Source organism: Solanum verrucosum, unplaced genomic scaffold (genome assembly GCF_900185275.1).
Source record: "Solanum verrucosum unplaced genomic scaffold, falcon-dt-bn FXZP01000239.1, whole genome shotgun sequence".
NCBI lineage: Eukaryota > Viridiplantae > Streptophyta > Magnoliopsida > Solanales > Solanaceae > Solanum > Solanum verrucosum.
In genome coordinates this window covers 1,386,056-1,392,694 of record NW_026020009.1, presented here as the reverse complement: position 1 = coordinate 1,392,694, position 6,639 = coordinate 1,386,056, and the positions used below count along the sequence as shown (strand labels likewise).

The 6,639-nt window shown below is 35.4% G+C and overlaps 1 pseudogene; it reads right to left on the bottom strand.

Moving 5' to 3' along the window:
- Positions 1 to 3,324: 3,324 nt before the first annotated feature.
- LOC125819847 (U6atac minor spliceosomal RNA) lies at positions 3,325 to 3,461 on the bottom strand (annotated as a pseudogene).
- Between the last annotated feature and the right edge of the window lie 3,178 nt (positions 3,462 to 6,639).

The window sequence follows — 6,639 nt, the reverse complement described above, 5'->3', positions numbered from 1 at the left end:
TTTGAATCGATAAAATATAAGGAGAGACGTAACGAACTTACATGCATCATCATGACAACAACTTTATGTTAAATGAGATGTTATTCACGTCTCCACATTACAATTATATTTTATAGGAGTCGCAATTAATAGGACTTGATTTCCATTATGCAAATAATTTCTATCGATTTAGCTTAATGACTATATGATTGATATTTTACAACAATGTATTAAAACAGAATCGTGGTCAAGATATCTAGTTCTCTAACTAATCTCTAGATATGTTGATAGTTACTCGACAAATTGAGTCCTCAAAGGAGAAATAAATTAATGACGAAAGTTTTGACAATGACAAAGTGAATCAGGTTCACAAGCTTGTACCAAAACTAGGATAAAAGAGCGGGAAAGAAGAAATAACGCGTCGAACATAAATACTCCTAACTAAGGAAAAATAGTGAAGAAGACTCCTTGCACGGAAAGGAAAAAACAATTAGGAAACGAATTACTTTCATTGTACGATTCCATTAGGGTTTAATTCTCCCTTATAAAAGGATCTTTGACAAAGAGAAAAAGAGCATTTGAAATTTATAAACAATTAATTATTGAACAGTTAAAATGAGCTATTTAGGTGATTTACTAAAGTTAGTCTTTTTTATTACAGAGTTGTAATGTAAAGTTGCTCTTTGAAGTTAGGGAAGTTTGGTTTAAAATACTACGAGGGTAGATCGTTGTTTCTTTTCCCTTGCGTAAGGAGGTTTTCCACGATAAAATCTCTATTTTATTTTATTGCATTTGTGTCTCTGAAAATTCAACAAGAACCCAGTTCTTGTTATTGTGGTCAAAGTTTCTTTAATATGTCAAACAACCCCCCGGATTTGAAAATTATGACCATCCTGACTATGTGTACAAATAGGACAAGCCTTGAATTGATTAAAACAATCCCCAAGAGCATGGTGCGATCACCTACCGAGCTTCTTTCTTGCACACGGGTATTCAAGATGCAAGATTTACAATAAAGTGTTCTTCGAAATCAGGGCTCCAATATGCTCATAGTTCAGGTGTATCTAGATTGCATTATCTTTGGAGGAAAATATGCAAAACATGAGGCAGACTTTGCACAACTGATGAGCAATGAATTTTAAATGAGCATGATGGGAGAGCTCAACTTCTTCTTGAGGCTTCAAATCAAATAGTCCCCATCTGGTAGTTCAACTCACCAGTAGAATTACATAAAGACGCTACTAAAGAAGTTCAACATGAATGAAGCAAAGATCAATAACACTCCAATTGCAACAACAACGAAGCTTCATAAAGATGAACCTGGTCCTGGTACATGACACAAAGTATATAGGAATGATCAGATCTCTATTGTACGTATTGGCTAACAGACCTAACATTGTATTTAGTGTTGGACCCTGTGCATGCTTCCAATCATGTCTAAAGAAATCCCATCCGAAGTCTATCAAAAGAATTTTGTGATATCTCAAACAAACATTGAGCCTGATTCTCTGGTGTCCTACAGATGATTCATTTGATTTGGTTGGATTGGCATTTGCATACTACGTAGTCTACATGGTAGGAAGAAAAAGCACATCTAAAATGGCTCATTTCATAGGGCCATGCTTTGTATTATGAGGAACTAGGAAACATAATTCAGTCACCTTGTCTATGGTTGAAGTAGAATACGTTGTTGTTGCCTCGTGTTATGCCCAACTTCTCTGAATCAAGCAACAACTTCAAAAAATTGGCATCATTGCAGACCTTTTTTCAATACCGCCTTGGGACTCATAACTAAGCTACTTAATAGTGTGGTCATGATCAACAAAATCGAGAAATAATGACCCATAAAAACTATAGAGTAAGTCTCAATCTGCTGAAGCCATAACCCACAGACAAAGCATTAAACTCTTTTCTTGTTAGTAGGTAGAATCATAGTAGTATGGCCAAACAACTTGTGGAACCTTGCCGAATACTCGGACACACTCATGGGAGCATTGCTCTAACCTATAGAACTGATCTTGAAACGGTCATTGAATGTGCGAGGGATGTGCCAAGCTAAAAAAAACCTCAGAAAACTTGGTCCAAGTTAAAAGAGAAGACCTAATTGAACTGGTCTAAATGAAGGTACGTCACCACTTACTAGCTCACCTATCTAACAGATACGCTGTGAATTCGGCTCCTCTCGACTCAACTAGACCTAGAATATGATATCGCTAATGACAACTTGTAAGAAACTTGTGGGTATCCCTAACCACAACCCCAAAAAACCTTACAGGTTAGAGTATGAGAAACACTCCAAGCATATTCTTTTTAAAGGCATGGCTTCAGCCACATTCACGGGTTAGGCACCTCTAGGTGGTACCTGGACCTGAGGTGCCTCTGTTGTAGGCTGATCTTGTGGTGCTAGTGCAGCTACAACTCTAGTCTGTTACATGCCCCAAGCACAATCAGAAAGTGTACAATGGTTGCCTGAAGGTACGGAGCCATAAAAGGTCCAGATGACGGCTAAGAATGCCCCGACCCCACTGATTGAAATGTAACTTAAGCTACTAGAGGGTCAGGTATTGGCTCTATACCTCTCTCTCTTCAGAGTTAGTGTTGCTCTCCTTGCCGGCAGTAGAGGTCAACCCTGTAAGCCCGACATGTATAAAGAGTAACTACATCTAGAAGAGAGAAAGGCACCACAAATCCAAACCCAAGAAACAAAATTAAGGTTCCCAACCCAAGTGACCACAATATCAATTAATCCAATCAACTTCAAGCCCAGCTAGCAAGAGTGATAATCAATCTAGGTCGCCTAACCAACTAGCCCACTCCCAACCCAATTAGCAAAACAGACATGGGGGCGTGTTGACTCCAAAGAGGTTCTCAAAATATCAAAGTCGCCTATTTAGACAGACCACTTCAAAGCCATCGAACTAGAAATAGTATCTCTAGTGGTGTTTACTTCCAAAAATATGTCGGATTTGGGATCAATCAATACTAAGCCACCGTGGATCTATATCCCCTCACAAGGAATCATAAAAATTATCCAACTTGAATAGACCTAATCCCAAGTCGCCCGAGAATGAACCAAACCTATAGTAACACATCGGAAGTCAAAATGAATATGAAAGAAAGCATACGAGCATATTCAAAGTTAATCTAAGTACATCTAGGCTAAACCTAAAAGACCCTTATAAGCCTAGAATGTACACTCATGCACATGTTAAAATGAAACTCAAACAGACCCCCGTAAGCCCGACAGGAATAAAGAGTAACTAAGTCTAAAATAGAAAAAGGCATCACAAATCCAAACCCAAGAAACAAAAGTCAGGCTCCCAACCCAAGTAACAACAATATCTGGTAATCCAGTCAACTTCTAGCCCAGCTAGCTAGAGTGATAATTAATCTATGCTTCCCAGCCAGCTAGTCCACTCCCAAGAAGGTTGATTCCACCCTTGTAGAGGGAGATGCTAACTATCTCTCCTTTTTATGAACACAAACCAAAGGTTAAGGGACGATCAACTGTTATTTGTTCTAATTAATGGCTGGCACATAATTTAAATTTCATATCAAGTTATCCTCATTAAAACAAAAAAAAATATCAACAAAAATAAGAGAAACAAACAAGGAATAGAAAACATTATGTCTAATTGGTCCGTAAAAAAAAAAATGCACTTGTTGGAAAACTTAATAAATGCTTTATTAGATTTGTGGTATTAGTAGAACAACTATTGCAATCCTTATTCTCTAGTACTATAACAAGTTTCTCGGGATTTATTGCATGCTCAAGTAAGAACTTCAAGAATTGATGGAGCTTTATTACATTAAAACTACGCGTACGACTACAAAATGACATAACCTTGACATTTTTTCAAATTCTGTAAGGAAACTTTGAATATGTTTTGTTCAAACGAGAGGTACTTGTATTCCAGCAAATCAATATCTTCGCCCTAAAAAAAGTATGGTACTACAAATAAAGAACAAGGACAAATCGGGTTAGGTGGTGAGCTTAACAACTATAGTAATAAAATTGAAATCGTTGAGGCATTAAGGGATCAATATACATTTGACATAAAGATATTGTGAATTGAAAACATACTGGCATATCAAGAAATATAACCTTAAGAGGTTGTCTAGGGGAAGGAATGTTTTGAAATACAAGAACTTCTTGTCAACCATCTACATTCCAGCAATAGTAAGGAGATGTCTTCCTCTTCCAACATCAAATTGGAAATCACCTGAATAGAAGAATGAGGCAGAATAAAAGTAAGTACATTGATTTACAAGGCTTACAAACTAAACCAATAGTGATTTCCCATTCTTGTAACACCTTATATCTTAGACCAATAAAAGCAACTAATATTTGACCTCACGTACTAAATTAAAATTGTATGAGTGAATTAAAAGGAAGAGAATAAATAGGTAATTAATCAGGTTAATTGAAAAAATCATTACCCTCATCGTACAATCAAGTTGATAGGTAGAAAACAAGAGCTCAATTCACGATCAACATATAAAGACTGGAGACATTTGGGACACATAACTAAACTTTGTAAACCAGGATGACAATATTAGCTCATTACCACAACGAACGTTTGCCAAAGATGTTTTCATTCATTTCATCTAATTCATCACATTAGAGATCAAGATTTGCGTGGTTCAAAGATGACAAGTCACTGAACTTAGTTTTCATATGATTAAAACCTCCAGAAATAATTAAATGTTCAACATATGAAGCAACAATTTCAAAGAAGCATGTATCACCTTCGAGTGAATACTGATCCCCGTCAGGATGATCGTGATGGATCAATTGTAGACATTATTAATCTTGACAGTTCACAAATTCATTTCCTTAATGGATAATGCACCGCCTCTCCTTAGTTGCTCTACCATTAAAAAGTTTAGTCTAAATTTTATGTTTAGATGTGATGACAGTTTTTGTTATTTTCCTGTAATTGATAAGTGGATTGAATTTGTTGTGAATATGACAGTGGAGGATTTACGCCTAAATTTATGTTATAGAATTGTTTATCTGACTGGCATTATGACCAACCCTATAGCATGCCAAAAGTTCTCTGTAGTAGTTCATCGATTATAAAATTCAGCTGCAATAATTGCAGAACATTAGAAGAATGCATACTAAATTGGACATCTCTGAAGAGTTTAACGCTGGAATGTTTGTTAATCAGCGATGAACACATTAAACAAATAATGTCAAATTGTCCTTAATTGGAATCTTTGAATCTATATGGATTTTGTAGTTTTAATCTATGGATTTTGTGCAAACGATTAAACCCACAAAATCCATATAGATTCAGTGATTCCAATTGAGGAGAATTTGACATTATTCGTTTAATGTGTTCATCCCAAATAAACAAAATTTTCAGCGTTAAACTCTTCATAGAGGTTTAATTTAGTACGGAATCTTCTCATATTCTGCAATTTTTGCACTTAAGTGTTATGATCGATGAACTTCTATAGAGAACTTCTGGCAAGCTATAGATTGGTCATGCCCAGTCGTATAAACAAGTCTATAACATATATTCAGGCGTAAATCCTCCACTTTCTTATTTACAGAAAATTAAAGACACTTGTCAATTACGGGAAAATATGATAGAACATCATCATATATTAACACAAATCTTAGACTGCACATTTTCATGGCTAAGGAGAGGTAATACATTATCCGTGAAGGAAATGAATGTGCACTGTTGAGCCATCTAAATGACCATACTACTCGGTGTTATAAACAACGTTGTTGATCGAAGTCCAAAAGTATTCCCAATCTTTAGAGAGAGTAGATGTTCTTAACGTGTCTGTTATGGACAAGAAATAAGGAATTTGGACAATAAGAGCATAAGGTAGATTACTAATCCTATCAATTTCTTCACATTCTGTCTCAATTTTTCAGTTTTTCTGAGGTAAGTATCCAATAAGAAGACTTTTAGAGGAGCCAGAAAATTTGTCTTGGTTGCTCATGTCGTTCAAATTGTATTACTATTGCAACCTGAAATCACAACGTCAGCTAACCGCTCAATGGGAAAAAGTACACCAGAATTTGTTTGTGAAGAATAAGAAGAATTTCAGAAATTATGTTGTTAAAACATAAGAGCAAACACATATATTTATAAACAACAAACAATTGCATAAACATGTGCTTATTGTGCTTCATTTGAAAAGTCACAACCCCTTGGAAAAGCCACAATCCTTCAGAATAATCACAACATTTCCCAAAAGTCACAAAAGTCACTTGCATCATTATGACGACAACTTTATGTTAAATGAGATGCTATTCACGTCTCCACATTCCATTCTTATTTTATAGGAGTTGCAATTAATAGTACTTGATTTCCATTATGCAAATAATTTCTATTGATTTAGCCTAATAACTATATAATTGATATTTTACGACATTGCTTTAAAAAAGAACCATGGTCAAGATATCGAGTTCTCTAACTAATCTATATATATGTTGATATATAGTCAAGAAATTTAGTCCTCAGAGGAGAAATAAATTAATGATGACATGATAATATTCCGAGTAAAGTTTTGACAATGACAAATTGAACCTGGTTCACAAGCTTGTACCAGAACTAAGATAAAAGAGTGGGAAAGAAGAAATAACGCGTCGAAGACAAACACTCCTAATAAAGGCAAAATAGTGAAGAAGAGTCA